This window comes from Mustela nivalis (genome assembly GCF_964662115.1).
Source record: "Mustela nivalis genome assembly, chromosome: 8".
Classification (NCBI taxonomy): domain Eukaryota; kingdom Metazoa; phylum Chordata; class Mammalia; order Carnivora; family Mustelidae; genus Mustela; species Mustela nivalis.
In genome coordinates, this window is record NC_139027.1 from 65,886,772 (window position 1) to 65,912,835 (window position 26,064).

The following is a 26,064-nucleotide window of genomic DNA, read 5'->3' on the forward strand; positions in this document are numbered from 1 at the left end:
ATGACCCTGAAACTGACCAACCTTGAAACCAAGATTTGAAAGAGGGTGTTTTGTGGCCTTCACAGAAAGCCGCAGAGGTGTTGATAGGATTGAAAGCAGGATTGTTTGTGGAAAAAAACTAGTGGAAACGGAATTATTTACCTTGATGAAAAGATTGGCCAGGAATCATAAAGGGTTCCTAAACAGAGAAGCTTGTAAATGTTTTCTATCTCTGCCTAAGATAACAGAAAAAAAAAATTAACACGGAGTGTGAGGAATTTAATTTTATTTTAGGAGGACACTTAGTTAAGGGCTTTCAACTTTCCAAGGGGTGCTGGCCCTGGGGGTGGTTTGGGAATTCTTCTTTAAAAGGGCTTTAAGGGGCGCCTGGGTGGCTCAGTGGGTTAAAGCCTCTGCCTTCGGCTCGGGTCATGATCCCAGGGTCCTGGGATGGAGCCCCACATCGGGCTCTGTGCTCGGTGGGGAGCCTGCTTCCCCCTCTCTCTCTGCCTGTCTCTCTGCCTACTTGCGATCTCTGTCTGTCAAATAAATAAATAAAATCTTAAAAAAGAAAAAAAAGAAAGGTCTTTAAGAATTGCCTAGACTTGTTTCTGGCTGACTGGCTCAGAGAGGGCGTGGTCCTACCAGGGAAGGCATGGCCCTTCTAGTTTCACCGCTATGGCTCCTGAAGGGCTCAAAATGCATGTTGTAGTTGGCAGTGAGGTGGCAAACTGTGACCTAGACAGAGCCTGACTTCATTCTCTAAAGCAGGATGTGGGCAACGTTCTTTCACAGGGACGGACGGGTTACTTGACCAGTTTCAAGGGATGGAGGTTTTCACTCAGCTTTCAGCGGGGCTCCATGTATTTGCTTAATCAGCAGTGCTGCCATTTGGGTTTCCCCAGAAGCTGGCTGAGAAGGGGATCTCTGTGCAGGCTGATCGTGATCATGAGGGAATGTGCTCTTGGTACCCACTCTGTGGAAGGGCAGCAGAGGTGGTGGGGGGGGTGGTACAGAGGAGGCAGAAGGGTAGGGGGAGGAGTTAAGGCCTGAAGCAACCCCAACAGAGAAGTCAGCTGACAGGGAAAGCTCTAAAGCTGGGAAGCTGTCCCCATTTGGGGCTGGAAGGCCTGGCCTCTGTACTCCTATGGATGGGTCACAGGATAGGGGCTACCTCTGGAAGAGGGGACGACCTTGGGTGGGGCAGCTTCCTTTTGCCCATGCACTCCCAGAGGGCCAGCCCAGAGTCTTCCAGGAGCACTCCACATGTGGGGGAATAAATCTTTCATGCAGGAAAGGGAATCTGGGGGGGGAGGATCACTGAGTTCACAGCAAGCAGCTTTCCCTGTCTTCTGCTCCCATCTGAGACTTGTCTTGAGCTTTATTTACACAAGAAGCATTATCCCTTTTGCAGGGACGCATTTTCCTTACCTCATGCCAAGCCAACCCTTGCTACCCTAGAGCATGGAGTAAGTGTAGCCACAGATTCTGTTTGTTCTGAAATGTACTCTTTTCCTCCCTCCCTCCCTCCCTCTTCCTCACCTCACGTCAGGCAGGTTCACCTGCTTCCAATTTGGGCCTCGTGACAGCCAGCCTGGATGGCTAACAAAATATCAGCTGATTCCTTCCTCTTCAGAGTTTCTCCATGATTCCCTCTCTGGCCGTGCCTGGTGCAGGAATTCCCAGGGCAGCCGAGCGGCAGGCAGGCAGAACGCTGGCCTGGAGCCCGGGGTCAGCTCAGCCCCTGGCTCCTGGGACTTTGATCACGGCCTGGGTTCGCCATTAGCTCTCTAAACTGAGGAGGGGCCTTTGGCCTGGACGACCCCCACCATCTCTCCTTACTCTGGCATTCAACATTCGGTGACTTTTGGATTTGAAGGGGTTTCACAAAAGGAAATGGGAACAAAAAGGGATGGCAGATTTCCTTTTTAGTCTTTGCTTCTGGTCTCACTCACATAGACTCCTGGAACCTCCTCTCCCGGATGAACGCAAGATGTAGGATTCCTTACGTCCTAGTCTGAAGTGTTTGGGGGGAGTGACGGTTTAGAATCCCCACAACATTTTGGAAATTGGTCTGAACTGAAATCAGAAACTTCCCAGCAGCGGTACTTGGCCTCCCGGCTGTGAGGTAAGCTCTGGGAGACCCCATGTGAAATGCACAAGGGAGTTCACTGCGGCTTCCGGCTGGGTTCATTCTCCTGGCCTCCCTCCCTCTTCCTAATCTAAATGGATTTAGCTCTCGCTGCTGCTACTTTTCATAGCGGTTGTCTCGGGGTGTTTTTTTTTTTTTTTTTTTTGTAGGTGATTGGGCCAAGGTAAACACTGGCCTTCGGAAGGAACTCAGGCTGAGGGAGACCAGATAAAGACCCTTCAGACTGCCCTTTTTTCGGGCTTGTTGTCTCCTTCAGTAATGACAGTCTATGATAATTGAATGCCAGAGTCCAGATAGCACAGAGGGTGGAAGCTGGAGAGAAAAGCCTGGTGGTAAAGTCAACCTGGCTGTTCCAGAGCAGACCTGAGCTTATTTGCATAGTAACGCAGGTGTGGTTACTTATTGATGAAGCACGTGTTCTCTGAGGTGCGGAAAATAGGCTAGCTGGGAACCTGATCCCTGCCCCAGAACGCTCATGGTCAGGAGGCAAAGCCCAGGGGGAGTCCCTATCCCCAAGTTCTCCCTCTTCCCACGTGTTCTGTTAATTCCCTGAGCTTTTTCTTGCCTTCCCTTCTTGGTAGACTGTGAGGTCCTGGAGGACAAGACCTCCTGTGTTTGTCGCTAACGTCACCCATGTCCCAAGTCTCACCAGGCACCTGGCAGGCCTTCAGAAAATGTGTAATGGATGGCACTTGGCAGCAAAGCTCACAGCTCCTTGGAAATTGGAGGTAAATATAAAAGGAGGAAGGACTCTTATTTCCTGAAGTCGACAGCCACCCAGAAAGGAGAGGAGGAAGTAATGTTAGAGATAGAGGGACAGAAGGAGAACCATTTGAAGAAGGGTCAGCTGTCAACCTACTGCAGGAGAAAAGCCCAAATTTGACCTTCTTCCAAGTGCAGGACTTAACTCCTCCAGAACAAGGGAAAAAACAACCCACTCCACCCCCCAAAACACCTACCTCAAGCAGCAATTCCTCCAGATTCCTTGTGGTGCCCTAGTTACACAGCAGAAAGAACAAAGAAGTGATTTAAGCATCTCGACGTTGAAATAGCTATTGCCAAACATCAGAGGATCAGCAGAATCATTAGATTCCAGAAAATGCAGAACCTCTGAGGCCTCTGTATTCTTCCATCCTGATGTCAGACTGCTGGCAGCCCACGCCGAGCTGCTTTATAAGAATGTGCAGCTAGAAAGATGGGAGGAGGAAGGAAGGGCAAGGTCGCTCTGCTTGGAATTTGGAAGCTCTGTGTTGAAGACAAGTTAACCGTCAGTGGACACTGTGGTTTCTCTGTTCCCAAAGATAAAGGAACACAGGGGTGGCCCGTTCAGCTGATCAGACACAGATATGGATGTCTCTGAGTTTGTCAGTCAGGGGCCCAAAAGGAAAACACAATTTATCCCAGGTAGCTCAAAAAGAAGAAAAAAAAAAAAAAAGACTGTAATTAAGAGATGAAGAGAGATGCAGGCAGGGTTAAGGGAACAAATGGGAGGTGCCCAGAGAGTTCCATCAGTTGGGAGCCATTACCTCCCTGAGCCTAAAGGGCAAAGGGAAGAAGGTAATTCTGATGCTGGAACTGCTTTCCCTGCTGGATGCCTCCCATTGGCCAAACCAGAAGTCACTAGCAAGGGAGCCCAAGAGGATGCCTTTCTCAGAGGTCAGCCTCTTGGAACCAAGAACACATGAGGGTGAGTGAAATGGAGAATGACACGTTCAACTAACCTTATTATCATATAGCACATTTATTTTATTTTTTTTAAAAAAAGATTTTATTTATTTGACAGAGATCACAAGTAGGCAGAGAGGAAGGCAGAGAGAAAGGAAGGGAAGCAGGCTCTCAGAGAGCCTGATGCGGGACTCGATCCCAGAACCCTGAGATCATGACCTGAGCCAAAGGCAGTGGCTTAACCCACTGAGCCACCCAGGTGCCCTAGCACATATATTTTAAAACACTTAATATAGCTTCTCATGTGTTACCTCATTTAATCTTTGACATTCAAGCAAGTCTGAGCCAGGGGCTCTTGAGAAAACACCAGAGGCTAGTGGGCACAGCGCACATTCATGCCGGAGGGCGTGTTCTGGCTAGGCTGAGGGGAAGTGTGCGAATGTGTGCCATCGTATGGAGCTCAAGGCCGCAGGGGCTCTAAAACACCAACTGGAAAGGAAGTCACTGGGACAGTGACGGTACAAAGTCTGTCCCCATTTTTCAGCCTTTGTAGTTTCTCCACATTCGTGCATTTTATCCTGAATGGTTCCCAAAGGTAGGAAGGTTGTCTTCCCCGCCACATGCAGTCCTGAGGGCAGAGAACCCTATGGATTGCTGTGGGCAGAGGCCGTGTTCTGAGGAAAGAAGAGGAAGGCGGCTCCCTGGTGGTCTCCCTGGAGGAGGAAAGGGAAGCAGGAAGGCCAGAAGACAGGCAGTCCCCAGGAGGGGTTGTGGTTGGGCCTGCGGGGTGCTCAGACTTTCCTCCTGGTCCTTCTGCTTCCCTGCTCGAGGGGTTAGGGTGGGGAGATGTTTGGCCCTTTAGCTACTTGGGCCAGCAGGCAGTAGACGCTGATGCTGGGTCTACTTTATTGTAAGGTGATCCAGACAGGAGCGGCCATTTGATCTGAAGGGCAAGGTCTGATCACCAAGTAAATATTTCATCATTAGCCCCTGGGGAGCTGAGACCTGGACAGGACTTCAGTGCTTGCTTGAGTCCCTGTTCGCTCTCAGATGTCCCATGCCCGGGGAAGGGGGAGGAGGAGGAGAGCCTGTGGCAGAGCTGTTACAGGAGGTGGGAGAGGGGTGGGTCGGAGGCCCCCGCCGGGGGTCCCTCTCCCACGGCCTCCACCAATGTGCTGAGTCACTTGGTCAGGCCGCCACTCTGCATCTTAGTTTTCTCAGCTCCAAGATGGAAATGATGGCCCAGCCCAGCTCTAGTGCTCTTTCTCATTGCAAAGATCGAAAGCTCAAGAAGGCAGAAAATGATACCCCAAATGTACCAATTATTAACGCCGACCGTGCCTTTTCAGAAAATATTCCTCAAGAAGCCTCAATCACAGTTGAGTTGCTTTTATTCACTTCTTCATGTAACAATTTAACAGCCATTTATTGAGCCCTTGCCCTGTGCCAGGGCCTTATTTCCTGCCTTATGGATGGACAAGGTTCTTTGTCTATCCTTCATCCACCAGTCCTGCCCTTTAAGGTTTTATTTTAACTTCTGCTCTCTAGGGTTGACAGAGACGATAAAAGCAAGTCGAATGCTTGTTGGGGTCGATGAGGACTATATTGGCTGAAATGAGATTTCAGTGCCTCTGCTCATTATGTCGTCCTATTGACGTTCTGCCTTTTTGCCTATGGAGCTCCAGGCCAGGGCTGCAGTGGGGTGGGGGGAGGGCTGTGGGATGGGGGTGGGGGGAGCTGAGCGGCCCCAAGGGGGTGCCATGGCAACCACAGGGGCCGCCACCAGGGAGCTGTCACTAGGGAGTTCACGTCATGTGGCACCAGCAGCTCAGCAGGTGTGGGCTCAACAGGGAAACAACCCTTTCCCATCCTGTGAGGCAGAGGAAAGGGGAAGAGGCAGGTATGCCTGATGTACCTCCGCTGGCCGGGCACTGTCCATGAGGCCCCATGCGTCCGACTGGGCTTCTCACTTGCAGCAGGACCTGTGATGGCTGGAAGTGTAGAGGCCAGGCCCCGGCCTGGAGAAAGACACAAATACCTGACGTGGATTACTAAATACTGCGAGGTCCTCTCAGGACAGTGCCTCAGAGCAAGAAGCACGGGAATAGAGGGGCTCCTGCATGGCTGGGCAGTTTAGGGTTCCTTGCCTGTCCTGAAGAGGAACCCTCCTAAGCTGGTCCAAGACAAGCCACACACTGCCCCCGTGTCCCAGACCCGTCGTCTCTGGGTGTGTAATTTTGTTGTTGTTGTGGTTCCTTTCTTTAGTTAATAAATCAACCCTCCTACAGCATTCATATATTTTCCAAAGAATGATTTATTTTAGGGAGAGTGTGGGGGGAGGTTTAGAGGGAAAGAGAGAGAGAGAGAGAATTTTATTTATTTATTTATTTTTATTTTTTTTTAAAGATTTTATTTATTTATTTGACAGAGAGAAATCACAAGTAGATGGAGAGGCAGGCAGAGAGAGAGAGGGAAGCAGGCTCCCCGCTGAGCAGAGAGCCCGACGCGGGACTTGATCCCAGGACCCCGAGATCATGACCTGAGCCGAAGGCAGCGGCTTAACCCACTGAGCCACCCAGGCACCCCAAGAGAGAGAGAATTTTTTAAAGAGCATTTTTTTTAAGGTTTTTTTTTTTTTTTTTTTTTTTGTCAGGGAGAGAGAGAGAGCAAAAGCAGGGGAGCAGCAGGCAGAGGGAGAAGCAGACTTTCTTCTGAGCAAGGAGCCAGATGCAGGGCTCGAACTCCCCACCCTGAGATCATGCATGACCTGAGCCAAAATCAAGAGTCAGTCGCTTAAGTGACTGTGCTACTGAAGCGCCCTCGCATTCATTTTTTAATAGGACATGTAGGTGGACACGCAGTAGATGCCTGGATTATCTGATAAAACCAGCCCTTGTCCAGAAGAAAATTATCTTTGAGGTATCACTAAATAAGCAACAGAGGGTGCCCTTGCTGAAATAAGAAAGGAAAAGGCACGTGTGGGGGTCTGGGGAAGTTAGGTGTCTCTGGGTACTTTAAAAATGTGCTCCAATTTCAGGATCCCAGGGAAGGGGGTGCCAGTAGGGGAGCAGTCAGCAGCGAAAACCTTGCCTCAGGCCACCCCACCACCTCCTGTTTCCCAGTGCAATCAGAGGAGTCTTCAGTACCTGGTAGGAGGTCTTGTATGCTGGGACCTTGTGCTTCTGCCTCTCTTCCATCTTGCTTTCTGATCTCTAGGCAGATCTGGCCTCCTTATCTACCTCCTCAACCAGCAGGCAGGCCAGAGCAGGAGCTGGGTCCGGTGGGGAAGGGGAGCCACTGTTTGGTGACGAGGGTGGTGATGAGGCCCACAGCCGCAGCCTCCTGGCTCCTGTCATTAGGTACCAGGGGCCATTATGATGATGACAGTTGACAGCCCTTCAGGGGATTTGTCTTATTTTTAGCTTTTCTTTGCTCAGGTGCTTTAGGACTTTGTTAAAACCCTTCCCTGAGCTCTGGTGGTTTGTCTTTTATTACTACTCAGACCCAGGATACTAGTTTGATTTAGGAAGTTTGCTTGTCAGAGTTGCAGCTGGTTGTACCCCCTGGATCCTCGCAGGAGAGGACCCAGTGGTCGTCTGCTTCCCTAGGTGCTGTGCCAGCTGCCTGTTCAGTGTTGATTGTTCTGTTACTTCCTGTAACCACACTTCATTATGCTGCACTGGCCAGGGCCTGGGCAGAGATTTGAACCTGAAATGTCTTGATTCATCCTCTGGAAGCTGCTGACACTCTCTCCTTTGGCTGCCCCCACCAGCTCTGCCGGGGCCCCCCAGCCAGCCACTGACATCCTTCTTACTGTTGAGTTTGAAAAGGTTTGAGAAGTGAGGCCGTCCACTCTCCTAATTGGCTAGGCACAGCAGTTTGGCTTCAGCTCTTGAGGTTGCTTGAGTCTTGGAACGTAGGTTGGGAAGGGGCGACAGTGCAATGACATCAGAAATCTCTGGAATGCAACTTGAAAATACCGTATGAAAAGAAAGATACTGTACTTAGAAATTGAAATAAGGGTTAGCAGAACTCATACCTCATGCATGCTGTCGAGAGCGATGGGCAGATGTTGGGATGGGTAAAGGAAGGGACCTGCCCCCAGGGGTGGTATCCCTCCCCCCGAAATGTTGTGGGAATCTCCCCTTTGTCCTCCTCCCCCAGGGAAGCTTAGACCTGTAAGGACCATAGAAGAGTGCTGGGTACAGAGCAAATGCTATCTGTGTTTGATGAGTAAAATATACAGCAGAACTACGGGCCATAAGAGGCCAGAAGGAGGGGGGTACGCACAGCTGGACTGGGGTGGAGAGTCACGTCTTTGGGGATTGGGAAAAGTTGTAATTCATGACACACGCTAAGACCTATAAGGGGCTGAGGTCCACAGTCAGAACTGCTTCAGGGGGAAGGGGAAAATGACTTCTCCTTGCGTGCCCACCATGTATTGGATGCTTCACACACATTTTCTCACTCAATCACCACAGTATTCCATGAAGAAAGTGTTGCTGTCACTATTTTAGGGAAGAGGAAATTGCCTAGGGGCACACAACTGCCTTAGGGGCCACCTCTTCCTGTCTGAGAAAGTAGGAGTGGAGGACGGGTTTGGGCCTGTTCTGTGGACGCTTGGTAGGGGGTGGGGTGGACTCCTAACCCCCCCTTCCCGGGGCCGGAGGCTGGGGCCAGGCTGTGGGAAGCTAGTCTTTGCCTTGCAGAGGTGGGCAGGGAGCCAGGCCACAGAGGCCGTGCCCTAACATGAGCTCAGAGGGGCTGAATCCCTCCACTGCCCGCCCGCCAGCCGCCTTGGTGGGGACACGAGTTCACAACAGCTGCCCTGACTCCTCACTCTTCCTCTCCCGGGGGCCTCGTTGGCCAAAGGCCCAGGCTCTGCTGATAGAGAACTGACAGATTTCCTAAAATAGGAAGCCTTGTCACCCACCCATTATCTCTCTTTGGCTGAGCTGGGTGGGGCCTCCTTGGTCAAAATCTCTCTTTATAGATTTGTTTGACCAGAGAAGGCTTTGGCATGAAAGAGTGTGGCTGACTGGTTGCCTTTGGTTCAAGGGCCAGTTTGTAGCTGTTGAAAGTCTGTTGAGCCCTGGGGGTTAATGGAAATAATAGGGCAGGTTGGGGGCTGGACAGGAGCCTGTGCTCTCGCTTCCTGTTTAAAAGGGATGAAAGAAGCCCAAGGGACCTCACTGACTACCCAACTGAGTTCCTTCCCTTCCTGCAGAGGCCCAAGGCCCCAGGGGCCAGAGCAGGGTGCTCTAAGCTTGGCATTAGAACAGCCAGATTCAAGTTCTGGTTACATTAGTTTTCTAACTAGAAGACCTGGAGCAAATCTTTTGGACTTGGTTTTCTCGTCTGTATAATGGATGGCACAGTCCCAGTCCTGCCAAACCATGGGGTTGTAGTTTAGGTCCAGAGGGGGAGCCTCTGTGTGGGTCAAGTGCTGGGTCAACACTGTGTGTGTGCTCCGCCTGATAAGAGACAAGCTTTTGTTTGCTCAGAGATAACGCCCAGGGCCTGGAAAGGTGAGAGGAGGCCCGCCTGTCTGCCTGGTCCCAGAGAGTGCTTCCAGGCCTGTCTGACCAGGCCAGCCCCTCTCTCTCCCATAGCCTCTCTTTCATATTGATCAGAAAAATACACACACGCCTCCTCCATTTTGCTCTTTGGATTTTGCTTGGCAGCTTTAATTCACTCTGGGGTCACATGGGCTTTTTTCCTCCATCCACACTCATTGATCTGAAATCAGATTTCACCTACTGGAGCAGAATTTCTCACTCTTTTGTTGAGGAGGAGTGTGCGTTTTGTTTTTTAATCTTGTTTTGTTTTTACAGCTCTGAATTCCCCTGATACACTTAGTTTTCCAGTTTTGCATGTGATTAGAGGAAGAGGCCACTGTTAAGAACAACAGAGTGAGAGTAACTTTCCCTTCCCCTGGGTGTAATTCTGCTCGGAAAAATTATAATAAAGAGGGAGACAGGGCAGAGCCCTTTCAAGTCGAGATGGTACTCTTGCTGAGCGCATTCTTGGTGCACTTGGCCAGGACCCAGGCGGGGCCGTAAACACGGACCTCTGCTGATGGGAAGGATCCTCAGGGCGCAGCTGCTCACCTACCCACTTCCTCTAAATAGGCAGAGGCGGAGGGAGAGCTCACTGGAGTGGGGAACTCTACTCCTCTCTTGGCGTGGTTGGCTTCTGGAGTTTGGGATGGGAGTGGGGCAAGAGATAACTGTGGGAAACTATGAGGACAGAGCGGTGGAACCCACCGAGGTGTCCCAACCGCCCTTGCTTAACTGGAGGCAGAGTCTTGTTCAGAGTCCCTTGTGAGCCCAGACCCACCATGCTCACCTTGGAGCCTGGAACCAGTGCCTGTTTCTCAGTAGTAGATACAAAGTGATACCAGAGTGATTAAAGCAATCTCCAAATCGGGGTTCCTGGCTGGCGCAGTCATTAGAGCACGAGGCTCTTGATCTTGGGGTTGTGAGTTCAAGCCCCATATTGGGCATAGAGGTGTTTTTTAAAAATGTGTAAAAACCCCAAATCATGAACGATGTGGTCATCATAACAAAACAACAGGGTGTGTGGGTGAGTGTAAGTGGGTGTGGGGGGGGATCACAGTTTACTGGGGCTCACTTTGGCCTTCTGAACCGGCAGAGAGGAATGGACCAACAATCTACTTGTCTCTCTTCTTCCCTCATGACTTCCCTTCCTTCTAATGGAAAACCTGCTTTTTCAAACTTTTTTTTTTTTTTTTTTTAATCAGAGAGAGAGAGAGAGGGCGAGAGAGCAAGCACAGGCAGACAGAATGGCAGGCAGAGGGAGAAGCAGGCTCCCCGCCGAGCAAGGAGCCTAATGCGGGACTCGATCCCAGGACGCCGGAATCATGACCCAAGCCGAAGGCAGCTGCCCAACCAACTCAGCCACCCAGGCTTCCCGGAAAACCTGTTTTTTTATATACCGCTCACTGTGCTAGGTTCTGGGCAGAGGTGAAGTGTTATGGTAAGGGATTCAGCAGCTCCGATGCAGGAGTATCAGTGCCAGAGTTGGGGAGTGCTACCTTAAGGGCCGACCTATCTGTCTGAAGGGGTGGGAGCTGGACTGAAGCTGTCATAAGAGTCAGGGCAAATGAGCCTTGTCCAAGGGCATCATTCTGGACTGACCACATCCTAACCTCCGCTTCTGCACCTGTCTGTCCTTTGTTCCTGCCTTTGAGTCTAAATCATTCACAGAGCTTCTGCCTCCCCATGAGAGTCTGTCATTTGTTATCCCAGGCTCTGATTTGGAAAGATCCCTGACCCCACCCTGAGGCAAAGTCTCGGTCCTAGGCCCCCTTTCTCACCTCTGCCAGACCACTGGTTTTGGTTCTGGCAAATGGCCTCAGCTCGGATGGAGCATACAGAACTTTCGTTCAATTGAGGAGACAAGATTAGAAACCAACTAATTAAAAAAAAAAATTACTATGTTAATTGCCAAGAGAACAGGGTTCTGTAAGATCTCCAAGGGCTTGGTGTTGGTCCTGAGGGAGAGTCAAGATTTGCATAAATGGAAAGGAGCAGGGAGTGCATTCTTGGCAGGAGGCAGGGCTGCGGCAAGAGCCCAGAGATGGGAATGTGCTTCATAAGTGCAAGGAGCAATGAGAAGACGGGTTTGCTAAAAATATTTGTTGAGTGTCTCCCATGCATGAGACACCTAGAAGATGGGAAGGAAGGGTAACGAGTGATCTCTGTCCTCCAGGAATCTGTCGGGCTCTGCATCTGATGTGCCCCCATCAGAACAGAAAGGCCTGGGTGAGTCTAAGGAGTAAAGCAGAAACAAGAATTGAGGGTAGGGGAAGGCGTTTGCTCTCCCGGCACAGAGATGTGGATGACTAAAAACTGTGTGCTCAGGACATAATCTTAGTAAAGCTGCAGATTACGTCTAAAGCAAACATTTACAAAGAGGATTGGCATGAGGAATGTGCAGGGAGAGGGAGCAGTTCTGTGATGCAGAGCCGTTCAGAAAAATGGCTGCCCTAAAATTAGGCTGCAAAAGAGGAAAGAAGAAAAGCCTGGGGTCAGGCACAACCGTGTTTGAAAGCACTGTCTCCAGCAGGGGCTGGTGCTGGTGGTGTTTGTTATGTTGCTATTGTCTTGGTGACCGTGGCAGCAGTCTCTCAGGCCCAGAGAGGCCTTTCTAGGTTGCTAAATTCTTTGGCTTTTTGAATCTGTCACAAGAAGCTGCTTTGATTTCCTCTCACTGTGCACAGAAGAATGGCTATCGTCCCTGAAATAGAGTAACACTTAACAGGTCTCTGCATCATTTTAGCCAGAAAAAGGACTGATGAGATCGATGATTTTTGGTCCTGGCATTTGCTCATCTGAGCCTGTCCTGAACATACATCCATACATTAAAAATATAAACCTTAATATAAATTAAAAAACTAAATTCTAATGGTTTCTCTAAAGGAACTTAATTGGAATTGGCATTTACAAAAGCTGGTGTATCATCCTTTAAGGTACAATTAAAAAGTACAAGGTATGAAACAAGCACATATGGGTCCAATAAAAAGAGCATTCATTCATTCAGCAGACATTTTTGTCCCTATTATGTTCAAGTCCCTCTGCTAGGGGCAAAACCAAGTGCCTCTTCTTAGATACACATGATCAGAACACTATCCAGCTAAATGAACCAGAATTACAGCCTCTAGTTCTTCCAGTGGATGCATGAGCTGTCCACGTAATAGGAAGGACATGGTAAGAAAGGATTTCTCTTGTGGCCTCTGACCCCCATTTGGCCACAAGCTTCAGCTGCATCCCTTGTAAGCCTTCCAAGTTTCAGACGAAAACACCTCGGCACAGACGTGTGTATGCAGGAGCCAGAAGGGAAATGGGAAAATAATCTAAAGAAGCAGGGGACAAAACCCAATGTGGAGTCCTGCAAAGTGGGGGTCACTTCTGAAGAAGCTGGTCCCTTTACACTAGGAGGGGCACTCTGTATGCCCAGGCTCCGTGATCCTAATTGGAATTAGCCATCTGGGTGAAAAGCTGTATTTTCAAGAACTGGCGGGTGGGGTACGAGAGCCAAGATATGAGCAGGTAGATCTCTGGAGTAGACACCATCCCCTGTGAGCCAGTGTGGGCCACTGTTGGTTGAGTCCAGAAGGCCCTATAGGGCAAGAGTGTGTTGTGGGGTTCAGTCTAGCTGTGCTCCTTCCTGCTGCCTCTCTTGAGAAGCAGACACAGCCCAGAGAGGGGAGATTGACACAGGATGGTGTCAGAGCACCTGCCCTGCTTAGCTTGCTGGTTGCCAAAAACATAGTGATCTCTATTGTAGGACTTTTTTTTTTTTTTTAAATTGGGATATCTGTCAATATGAATCATTTGTTAGAACAGCTTGGGTCCAGAAAGAACGGAGACTGATGCCCCTGGGTTTACTTATGGGAGGTGCCTGTGACTCACTCAGAGAATTAGGCGATCTTTTGTACCTCAGTTTCTCCTTCCCACGAAAACAGGATGAAACTTGCCTGCCACAGATCACAGGGGTGTGGGAAACTTAAAGAGAATAAGGAATATTTATGTACTCGTAATACTTTTGAGGGAAGTAGGATTTTGGCCTAGTGAACATTTCCTATGGGAGAGCTACATGGTAGTGTGAAACACCTTTCTTGATAAGTGAAGCCCATCTCCTTGTTTGTGCCAGTATCTCATTTCTTCCTACTCCCCTTGTAATCATTCCCACATAGTAATGAGTCCCATATGATAATACCGGTAACTAATAATAAAAGCTGTTATTTACCAGGCAACTCCTCTGTGTCAGTTCTCTGTAGGATATTACATGATCTTGAATTCTTCAAACAAATATGAAAGAGAGGTATTATTAGTCTCCCTTTATGCTTGGGGAAATTGAGGCTCAGAGTGGCTAGTGGGAAGGGCAGAAGGGACCCACTAATAAGTAGTAGAGCCAGGATTGTAACTCGGGCCCACCCAGTGCCGAAGCCATGCCCTTTCCACTATGCCCCACAGGCTCCTGGCCCCTCCTCTCAGATTTCTGAGGGCAAAAGAGTGGAATCTGCCCAGAGGAAACAGCTCCTGGCAGAAAAGGTGACTGCAGACTGCTTGGTACTGATCACAACACTGGCAGTGCCAACACTCACCCCAGCGATGTGCGCTTAGGCTGGTTCTGGTGGACACAACATGGTACCCTCCTTCCTTTTCTTGGCCTTTGGCTGCAATGCCATCTGAGACCAAACACAGCCTTTTTTGTACAGAAGCCTGTACATTCATAGTTTGCAGCTGTGTGGAGGATGATGGAATCCAGAGAAGGAAAGGATCGGCCTGGGGCAGCCTCAGCTCATGCCCAGGTTCCTCCCACCTCTTGAACTTGAGGGACGCAGCCAGGCCCCTATCTCCTACCTGACCCCATCCATGCCCAGGTGTAAAGGCAGGTGGTTTCCCTGGGCATGGGGGAGAGGGCCTCTGTTCCTCCTCCTGGAGGAGGCCTAGTTTTCCAGCAACACAGGCTTACCTGGAAGCTGTTAACTTTGCCCTAGCTCATTTCATTGTCTTCATGCTTATCCTTTTTGTGGGCTTTCAGACATCGGGTGTGGTGGCTGATGAGTTGAAACCTGTCTTAACTATGTGCGGAAGCCGGCCTTGGGAGTGGTATCCCTGGCTTAATGACAGCAGCTTGCGACACAGTTTCCATGGCTCTCAGCACAGGCAGGAGGCCTTGTGGAACATCTGCTCCTGAACAGGGTTGGCCATACTGAAGCGCAAGCATTTGGCTTTGGCACATGGTGCCCCGACACAATCATTCCAGGGTTCCGTGTCCTCTAAAGGTCCTTGCCAAGTAATCAGTATTCTTTCAGAGGCCAGGCTGCCACTAACCCATTTAGGGGATCCTAGCCTTTGATACCTGGAGTGTAGCTGCTTGTTGTACTGATGGATTGCCAGGCCCAGAATTTCCCGGGGCCCATTACGAGCTCTTCAGAGGAGTTTTTGGATACAACATTCCAGAATACTTGTGACATGTCCAAATTATGTAATCCCCATCAATACTGTATACATACGTAAGATATTTTTTTCTTCTTCCCGTTGATGCTTAGTTATTTATGTAAGGATGCACAGTGAGCCAGCTGTTTAGAGCCGGTTCTTATACATGGAAACATGCTATTTCTCTGTGTTTCTGTAGCCTTCTCAGAAAGTGCTGGATTCCAAACAATGTATTTTTTCTAGTAGCTAAAATTTACCTCTTGAAGTAAAAAAAAATTCAAGATTTTTTGAAAAAAAGAAAAATTTTATTTATTTATTTGACAGAGATCACAAGTAGGCAGAGAGGCAGAGAGAGAGAGAGGAAGGGAAGCAGGTTTCCTGCTTGAGCAGAGAGCCTAATGTGGGGCTCCATCCCAGGACTCTGGGACCATAATAATACCAGCCACCCAGGTGCCCCAAAACTCAAGATTTTTAACTTTTGTAATACAGTCCTGGTTCCTTTGCTATCACATAATTAAGGTAATGTAATTGTTATTTTAATGCCATGGGGCAGTCAGTATTAGGGATTACACAATACTGCTGTAGCTCGGTTATACCCCCTCAAAGCAGCTGAGTGGGGGTTGGCCCTTTGTCCCCCAAGTAGCCATACCTTTGGCATTCTCCAGTTTTGTCCCTCCTTGTTTCCCCGTGTTCTCCTGCTTCTCATCCACAGCCTTATTTCTCTCAGTCAGCTGTGGACTTGGAAAGGGCTTCTTTTTCCTGGAGACCTGCAGCACGTGGGTTTTGTGCCTGTAGCTCCAGGGCTCAGAGGCCCTCTTTGCTGATTCCAGAATTTGGGACTCCGCTATGGAAGGGGGGAGGTGCAGGAAGTCAGAGTTCTTCAGGGTGTTCCTGGCACTGACATGGAGCGAAAGCCACCCCCTAGGGAAAATTCACGTCAGCCCATATGAGGACATTATAGGCTGTGGAATCATCACACGTGATGAGACCAGTGTCCTTTATTTCCTGTCCTCCCTTTACCAGAAGCCACTGCTCTGATTTCTATTTTACTAAGTAACTGACAGTTAGTGGAGCAACCTCAGCTTTTCTTCCTTGGACTCCAGTGGGAAATCAACCTGTTTTGCCTGACGTACCACTCTGCTGCTTGGATGGGCAGAGGATGCCAACACAAGGCCAAAGCAAAGGCCTGGCCATCCAACTTCTGAGCACTTGTGAGGGTGCTTTGGCAACCTTCATCACGTATGTGATTTCTTCATTAATGACCTTCTGCCCCAAGAGACTGTGTGCTTTGAGCTCCAACAAGTAGGGGACCATGTCTCCTCTCCCTGTGGCCCCAGTCCCACAAGGGACACTCAGAGTGTAGCCACTGGGGTAGGTTTGTGAGGGCCCCTCCTTGACCCTTTCATCTGAATAGCCCTGTGAGAATTTTCAAGGGACAGAGGGATATTTCAGATGCGGTGTTGGCGGGTTTTTAGGATGGCAGAGTTTGTGCTCTCCTCTGAGGGGCTGGTAGGAAGTCTATGCCATCTTCCTGGTTTTTGGTTTGGGGTTGCAGTCCTGTCACTAAGTGGCTACCCTGTGCTCAAAGCTCTCCTCACCATTTCGTGTGTATTGAGAACAATGTACATTCTAGGAAAGGGGGCAGTGGCATCCCCATGGGTGGAGCATGGTAAGGGCTCATAAAGCTTCTGGAACTTGGAGGACAGAGAGACAGATGGAGACAGAGATAAGACTAAGACTCCCACAAATGATTCTTGGGTGACCCGGCATCTTATTTCTGCCTGTCTTTGTAGGACTGTTAATTCTACAGTGTTCCATACTCCTTTCTTGTGTATACTGACACTTCTCCATCCTGGCCCTCTCTGGAGAGATAGTTGCAGGCTGGACGAAGTAGATACTAGACATCTTCCTGCCTTAATTACTTCTTTCCCAGCCACATTTTGCCATATCATCATTTCCCTCTTTCACCCTCACTGTTCCAATTTTCTTCGCGAGCCCTTTCCCGCCATCAGACGTCTCAGGCTTCCAACCTTTTCCCAACATGTCTACTGCCCACATGAACATGGACTGCCTTGGTGAGAGTCTGTTTACCTCCCCTCCTATGTACTTTTCCCTATAAACTACCTCCATGGCCCATTACTTCTGGGCCAGGCTTTGCATTTTCCAAGATGAGAGTGAATTTTCTAGTACATATGTCTGCTGGTCAAATATTCACCTATTTTTTTTTTTAAGATTTTATTTATTTATTTGAGAAAGAGAGCACAAGTGGAGAGGAGAGACAGAGGGAGAGGGTCGAGGCTCGATCCCAGGACCCTGAGATCATGACCTGAAGCTGAAGGCAGACATTCAACCAACTGCACCACCCAGGCACCCCAAACATTTATCTTTTATAATCATCTGTGATAGGCTCTCTATAGAAGTACTGTAACAAAGATTCACCTCCCCAGGTTGGAACATCCTGTTGGACAATCTTTTAAATAAAGGAAGCAGGGGAGACACTTGGCCCGCTCAGTCAGTAGAGCACATGATTCCTGATTACAGGGTTTCCTAGGGAGGTGGGAGCTGTTAACACTGGTGAAGGAAGAAGTTTCTCTTTCTGTGATTAGAGGCAGGAGCAAAAACAGAGAGAGGACACCTGGAGAGCAATGGGTCTGATGGGGCAGGGCCCTGGTCTCCTGCTGCTAGTGGCAATGAGCTCTGTGGACTTGTCCTGCACCAGTGGTATCAGTCAAGAGTTCCACAGGGGGATATGGACCCCTTAGGTAGTGGAGTCAAGGGGACATGTTTGGGAATGGTGAGGACTCTATGGGGAGTTTGGACTTCCAGGAATGATACTGGTGGAGAATCAGGACTCAAAGGCATTATAGTTGTGCCTTAATTGTTTCCCCAAACTTGATGGATGCAGAACACAAAGTTCAGGTAAAGAAGAACCAACTGTGGCTCTTGCCCTGAGAGAGGATCACATTGTGATGGGGCGGGGGGGGGGGCGCTGAAGACATGGACACATACACAAGTGGTAAAGAGGAGTAAACAAAGTTGGGTGAGGGGTAGGAGAGAAAGTGCTGAGTGTGAGCTGAGTATGGGACTGGCCAACCTTAGTGAATCTGAAGGGGAAGAATAGTGCTGACACCTTCTTGGAGGTCAATTAAATTGATAGATGATGTTTGTTTCTTTCTGTGGCATAAATGCTCTCAGTAATGCTGATGACAAGATGAGCACTGAGTCTTCTTCGTTCATCCTGACCAGATAAGATCATTCATTTCCTAGATCACTTTCTTACTTGTTTATACAGAAACTTTTCCACCCTGGTCTTTTCTAGCCAGCAGAAAGGCAAATGCTAATGGAATCAGGGAATTAAACTTAGCTGGGTTATAGTAAAATAAGATGTCCAAGGGGGTTTGGTACCAAGACCACTGCTCAGGACAATCTGATTCTGTAAAGTGGGTTATGCATATGCATATGACGTGCAGAATCCCCAAAGGTCAGTGATGGCAGGATTAGACAGGTTGCTAGGCACAACCTTGCTGCTCTCCTACATGAGAAATCTGAGGTCCAGAGAAGATAAGATCTTGATTGAATTCAGAGTTGTAGAACCAGAAAAAGAATCCAGGTCCTTCAAATTCTGGGTCAGGGTGGTAGCTCTTCTGCAGTGCGGCCTCAAATACAATATTCTCTAGCTGCACTGAACTAACACACTTGACTCTAGAAGCCCCTGTATAAAATAGAACATAAAGCCATGCATTAATCTCTAATCATTAATAATGCTTTGATGTGGATGGTGATAGCTTTCTCTTAAATCAACTAGGCCAATAGGAGAGGATTTAGGACTAACTTGCTTCCATCCCTGCTATTGGTAAAAAAAAAAAAAAAACAAAAACAAAAAACAAGCAAAAAACTCCCTTCCCCTTCTCTCCTCCTCCTGCTCTGCCCTAAATCACGTGCCCACCTTGGTCAAAGTCTTTTTTTTCTTTTTCTTTTAATGATCAGCTTAGAAGAATGGCATGTTGGCTTTCCTGTTTGGGCCAGGTCAGGATTTCCTATGGACAAGGCAGGGGTTTGGACCCTTCCAGTGTTTTCCTAGTTGCCATTTCTGTGATGGCAGTGAAACTGAAGTTGTTTCAGATTAAATCTCACAGTCTCTCATTCCCTCTTCACACCTAGGAAGTCAGGAGTGGAGGAAGAAAAGCTATGTGACATTCCTTCTGTCAGCTAATGGGGTCATTAATGACCAACACAATAAATGCCTTTAGAAAAACTAACATTAAGAAAATGTGGGTTCTGGGGCGCCTGGGTGGCTCAGTGGGTTAAAGCCTCTGCCTTCGGCTCAGGTCATGATCCCGGGGTCCTGGGATCGAGCCCCGCATCAGGCTCTCTGAGCCTGCTTCCTCCTCTCTCTCTGCCTGCCTCTCTGCCTACTTGTGATCTCTGTCTCTCAAATAAATAAATAAAAAATCTTTAAAAAAAAAAAAAAAGAAAATGTGGGTTCTGAAAAAAAAAAAAAAAAGAAAGAAAAAAAAAAAAAAAAAGAAAATGTGGGTTCTGGGCTACCTGGGTGGCTCAGTGGGTTAAAGCCTCTGCCTTTTTGGCTTGTCATGATCTCAGGGTCCTGGGATCAAGCCCTGCATCAGGCTCTCTGCTCTGCAGGGAGCCTGCTTCCTCTTCTCTCTCCCCTGCTTCTCTGCCTGCTTGTGATCTCTGTCTGTCAAATAAACAAAATCTTAAAAAAAAAAAAAAAGTGGGTTCTGTGTTTAAAAACTCCATTCTCGAGTTTTGAAAGTGGCATGATTTATCTGGTAATTTAAAAAACTCTTGAGCTTCCATTGTTCTTCTGTAGGGAACATGCGTCATGTGCCTTACCGCTAGCTGGGTGAAAAATGAGAAGTTATGATCACATCTCACTACTGAACACAGACCCACTGCTTGAGCTAAGTCTTTCTCTTTCCTTATCTTCCATATCTTATCACAGAATTATGGGCTCTTCAAACTGGTCAGTTCAAGACAGTAAATGTATAGCTCTGACAATCTCTTTTTCCTACTCAAAACAGTGCTGAGTGACTACAGCAGTGGTTCCCAAAGAGTGGTCCCTGGACCAGCATCCTCAGCACCACCAGCATGCTTGTTAGACATTAAATTCTTGGACCCCACCCAGACCCACTGAATCCAACTTTGCAGGAAGGGACACCACAAGCCCTGCCAGTGATTTTGACCAGCACATTTGACCAGCACTAGACACCAGCAGTAAGTGTTCTCTAGTGCTTGCCACTGAAGGACTTCACAGCATTGGCCCAAGCCACCTGTTCAGCCTCCCCATACTTCTCTGTGCACACTCTGTGCTCTGGTTATGCAGAAGAGGCCCTTCATTTTCATGCCTTTCCGCCTTTGTTCAGATGCCTCCTCTGCCTGGAATGCTCTCCCATACCTTCCCCTGTATGTCTGTCCAATTCTTCACCCAAAAGTTTTGCCTGGTGTAAATGCTGGCAGGCACATTTCTGATGATGGAGGTTTTAGTTTTAGAAGCAGAGATAGTGATCTCCAGTTACCCTTACATCTTACTGATCACCCTAATAACTCCAGTAGCCCTGAAGGGCTTCTCCAGGTGACCATTTGCAAGCATCCTCTAATCAGCATGTAGGTTAACTAAAATTTGTACACTGTTTTCCTTCTGGGAGCCTCCAAGGGCAAGTGTTGTGACAGAAGAGGGGATGATTCAGTCCAGACATGATGGGAAAACAGGATATAAAATCCAGTAGCACTGATGTGAGCAATGAAAAATAATGGCAGCCTATACTTAAATGGCATGAGCCTTGATAATTAGCACTTGCAATATCTAGCCTCCCAAGCTGAATGCATTCTCAGGATGTGAAACTCATTCTAATAATTCAAGCACCGGAAAATACTGGTAGGCTTGTACAAAGTAGGTACTGTAAGCATGTGATGTTCTGGGCAATGTATTCACTTCTGCCATGTTCTATGTGCCAGGATGACCACTTTCATTATGAAAAACACAAACAAATTTTGACGAACAGTCCTCAACTCTCAGTTAATTTCCATAGGACATTGATCAAAATGGTATCTACCAACGTGGTCCATTCCATCTTGGAGATGTCACTCAGGTCTGTAGCCATGTGCATTTGTGGGACAACCAGGCAGCCTCTTAGTACCAATGGGTACTATTGTACTTAGTACCAATGGGTACTAATATTCTTGCTTCCTCTGCAGCCTCCGTTGGGAAGATTAATTGGATCATAGGTCCCCTGAAAATGGCAAAGTTTAGTGTAAATATCAGTTAATATTATTTTGATCATCCACTCTCTGGCTGCCTCCTCCAATGCCAGAGCCTTCAGTTTTGCTTGACAAATGGAGAATTTCTTCTTCTTATAGGTAAACCATGAATATTGGCTAGTCCTGGATTGTGACCTTAGGTGACTGGGGCTTGGTTGAAAATAAACACTAGCTTTTAGTGAGATGTTAGAATTAGGATGTGGAAGGAGTCAGAGCACCTTTGGTTCAAAGCACTCATTTCCGAAGTGTGGTCCTTAGGCTGGTTCTGTTCACAGGATTGTGGGCTTTTTGAATTGGAAGAGGCCATGGAGTTGAGCTAGTCTAACCTTTCTCACTTTTCAAAAATCCATGCCACAGTATTCCTGACAGACGTCATCTAGCTCATGCTTGGAAGTCTTCAGAGCTGGATTGGCTCATCATCTCAACAGCTCATTGCTTTGTTAGATTTTGCAGTTGCTGGAACATTCTTTCAACTTTTGAGCAAAAATCTGCTACCATTTTACTTCCAACTATTTGTCTTCAATCTCAACTCTGACAGAACACACAGAAGGCTGCCCTTCTTGATAGGGCAGAGCTTCCTGAAAACAGAATGCACGGCCAATATGCTTCCATCAGAGTTTCTCTTCTCTGAACTAAGCATCCCCTGGTCTTGTAACTGTCCTTTGTTGATGTGATTTCCAGAACCATCTCACAATATCTTGGTTTTCTCCTTTGGACGAGGAGCATGAATGTTTACAAGGTGATTGCTGGTGTGGTAATAAATTGGCAGGGAACAACTAGGTCTTCCATGGTCTTATGAGAAGGCAAACTTCACTCTGAATAGCGCCCCCCTCCTCCCTTCACCCTTACTACAGCACACAACTATAAAAATTCAAAAGGAACCCAATGGTAACTGGCTGTCCAAGGAACCAGCACAGTGGCATCAGGCTCTCATAGGTCATCTGGACTGAATTCATGTAGCATAGTGCCTGCTGAGCATCTCTTTATCCAAAGTGATAGACTTTCTTCCTGGTAATTGTATAGAAATGTTTAAGCAGCAGACAGTATGGAAGTTGAATGCAGTGATTAAAGTACACAGAAAGGCCAATCGAAGTTCCCACATCTCTGAGCCTTTGCTTTCTCATGTATAAGATGGGGATCATTCCTGATATGAGGATGTGATGTGATGCCTAAAGTTGATATGCGGGCTAAATGCGATGATATTTTCAAAGCAGAGCCTGGCTCACAGTAGGTGCTTATGAGTGCCCTCTGATGTTCTTAGTACAGGAACTTTTTGCTGGGTTTTGGCTCCCTGTCCTCTAAAGCAGCCCAGGTAAAAGTGTTTGAGACATTCTGGTGTGGTGAGGAGAGTGCTGAGGAATCTCAGGCAAAGGCTGCAAGACTCTTTTTGTCAAGGACCACATGTAATTTCTTTATATCTAAATAGCCACATGTCTGGTGACTTCCTTATTGAGCATAATAACCTTGGATCATGTGGATTAGGATTGTGGCAAACAAGGTTAAGCCCAGCCCATGATTGAGTGAAAGACCATTGGCAGTAGGACACATTTCAAGTTTTGAAGTAGGAAAGTATCAAGGAAAAAATGTGGAGAATACCAAGATGATGCACAGCGGACACCCTTGTGTAGGGTAGTCAGGGATTTCAGCTTTGTGGGTCATATAGCCTCCATCACAACTACTCAGCTCTGTCATTGTAGGGTAAAAGCAGCCATAGACAATGCATATGAATGTGTATGGCAGTAAAACTTTACATTTTTACAAAAACAGGCAGCAGGCTGGCTTTGACCCATTGGTGGTTGTTGGTCAAGCCCAGGTCTAATATTTTCTCTTTTCTTTTCCTTGTCTTTCCTTGACTTATCTATTTCTTTCTTGTGGTAATAATACTTAACATGAGATCTACTATGCTAACAAATGGCATTATATGCAGAATCGTTAACTATTGTCACAGTGCTGTATAGCAGATCTCTAGAACTTACTCAACTTACATTACTGAAATTTTATATCCAGCAAACAGTGACTACCTGTTTTATCACCTCTCAGCCCTTGGCAACCACCATTCTACTCTCTGTGTCTATGAGTTTGGCTATTTTAGGTACCTCCTATAAGGAGAATTGTGCAATATTTGCATTTCTGGGTCTGGTTTATTTCGCTTGGCTTCATATCCTCGGGTTTACCCATATTGTTGCATGTGGCATGATTTCCTTCTCTCTCTCTCTCTCTTTTTTTTTTAAGATGAAAAATACTCCACTGTATGTATATACCACAATTGCTTGATCTTGTCATCTACTGATAAACAGTTGAGCATTTGGATTGTTTCCACCACTTGGCTATTGTGAATAATACTGCTGTGAACATGGGGGTACAATTACCTCTTCTATATCCTGACATCAACGCTTTTGGATAACTAGAAGTGGGATTGCTGGATCATACGGTAGTGCCATTTTCAGTTTTTTGAGGAATTTCCATACCATTCTCCATAGCAGCTATAGCATTTTACATTCAATGCACAAGAACTTCAACTTCCCCATATCCTTGCAAACATTTATTCTTTCTTTTTTGATATTAGCTGTTCTACCAACTGGGAGGTGATTAGAGCCTTATTTTCTGATTTCAGCCCTGGGGACCTGCTTCTGTTGCATTTATCTTTCCAGAAACATCTCCTTCCTACTCTGAGGGGCTCTAGGATCCTCTTGGGGCTCACTGGGCATACAGCTCCAAAACGTGTGTGAAGATTTATTTCAAATTGTTGCAGCTCCTAGAGGGGCAGGAAACTCCATCCACTATTGTATAGTGAGACTGTGTATAAAACTTTTAGAGCAGACCCACTGGACTTTCATTATCACTGGGGACAAAGTACTTATGACCTGTGTTTTCATTTAAACCCTCTCTTAGGTGTGTGGATTGTCCTGATGTATGCCTCCATGACACCCCATACTCTGGCTTTGTCACATTACTCGTGTGATAATTTAATATCTCCCTTCCTCCCTCTCTGTGAAGGCAGGGCCGTGTTGGAATTGCTGTCCAAGGCTATACCTCTAGCATCTAGCAAAGGGACCAACACAAGGTACACACTCAACAAATACCTACTAAAGCTCAACCTCTCATCCACAGAATTTTTTCAGGCAATATTTGCTAGACTTTGTCATCCTAACACTGTAGGGAAGAGTTCATGGACTCCAGGCCTGAAAAATAAGACTTATTTTATAGGCATGGTGTTGGCCAAAGCCCTACTGTCTCAGGCCTCAGAAGTTTTCTTGGTAACTCTCACTGACACAACTTCTGTTGACGCAATTGGCAGGCATTTCTTGGAGGAAGGCCACACTAATAACTCAAGAAATGGTTCTTTTGAAACTTGGTAATTCATTCAATATTTTCTTCTTTTCCTTTCTTGGAGAAAGAAACTTTTAGAAACTTTGTATGTGGTGTGCCTTTTTCTGATCCTTAAATTGAATTTTGTTAGCTAAGTTTTGGAAGGCTTTTCCTTTTGTAAATATTAACTGCAGGAGAAGAAACATAAATGCTGAATCCTGTGTTCACAAACCAGTCAGGAAAGTGCAAGTTTTTGAGCAGTCCCAGGGTGGACAAGGCTGGCTGACCTCCACAAGACAGGCGGCAAAGTGCTGGGCAGGCAGGCTGCTGCCTTGCTCACCCCCAGGAGGATACAAAGCTCTGGGTTATCCATAGGTTACCCAGCAAGATTAAATGAGGTGAGAGGAAGGGCGTGGATGCGAGGGGAGAGAGATTGATGACCTGGCTCTTTCCCGTGACTTTGTCATTCCAGCTACCCAGTGACCTCAGCGGGTCTCGGTGGAGGGCAGATCCCAGGCTGCTGCTCCTTCCTCTCTACCATAGCCATGCTGAAGTTTCATTCAGTTACCTTGGCCTTTGCTACCATAATTTGGCTGAATAATCCAGTCCCTACCTTGTCCCATGAATTCTTAAACAGGTTTGAATAGGAACTCAGTGTGGTTTCCTTCTCTTCTCCCTTCCCCTTTGTTTGGGGAGTATAGTGGTTGAATAGTGCCCTCCACCAAAAAAAAGATATGTTCAAGTCCTAACCCTTGGAACATGCAAAAGTGACCTTATTTAGAAGAAAGTTCTCTGCAGATGTAATATAAGGAATTTGAGATGGGATCATCCTGGACTTGGAATGGGCCCTAGGTCCAATGGCAAGTGTCCTTAAAAGAAGAGGAGAGGACACACAGACACAAAGGAGAAGGTTGTGTAGTTGGGGGTGGGAATTATAGTGATATAGCCATAAGCCGTAGAATGACAAAGTTCACCTCTAGTGAAGGCATGGAATAGATTCTCTGTCAGAGCTTCCAGAAGAAACCAACCCTGCCTACACCTTGATTTTGGACTTCTGGCCTCCCCAAGTGTGCATGAACAAATAATTTTGTTTGTTGTTGTTTGTTTTTTTGTTTTGTCTTGTTTCTTTGTTTTTGGAGAGAGAGAGAGATGCAGAGAGAGAATCCAAAGCAAGTTCCAGCCCCAGCATGTGAGCCTGATGTGAGCAGGTTCAGTCTCACAACCCTGAGATCATGACCTGAGCTGAAATCAAGAGTTGGATGCTTGATGGACTGAGCCACCCAGATGCCCCCAAATGCCTAGGAAACTAATGCAAGTGGTGATGTGAGTGTGGTTTGGAAAAGACATAAGACCTGAGCATTTCAAACCTGTATTGTTATGTTTCCAATGACATTGTCTAGGCTGATGCCGCCAGGGCTTGTAAGTGTCTGGGAAAACAGTGCTGGGTCATGTGCTATTAACCACCAGCCCTGGGGTTCTCCTCCTCTAGAGCCAGGGGCTGTCTGAGGCAGATAATGCCTCTTTTCTCCTTATCAGCTGGAAAAATGAGAGGACACACATATGAGAAAAATGAGAAAATAACCATAGAGCTTAGTGACCACCTAGCTGACGGGAGGGGTGGAAAGGGCAGTCTGCTCTTTCCTATTTGTTTCCTGTCTCCGTTCCTAAATAAGGATATAAGCTGGAAAAGAATAGTGCCATCTTCTA

The 26,064-nt window shown here is 47.4% G+C and overlaps 1 long non-coding RNA gene across 2 annotated transcripts in view; it reads left to right on the top strand.

Moving 5' to 3' along the window:
- The first annotated feature begins 267 nt into the window (after window positions 1-267).
- Window positions 268-26,064, top strand: part of LOC309870973 — a 35,214-nt gene continuing 9,417 nt past the window's right edge. For both annotated transcript variants that reach the window (XR_014314912.1, XR_014314913.1), the window contains exons 1-2: window positions 268-2,107; window positions 2,713-3,818. This is a non-coding gene — a long non-coding RNA (uncharacterized lncRNA). The remainder of the gene's footprint in view (window positions 2,108-2,712; window positions 3,819-26,064) is intronic.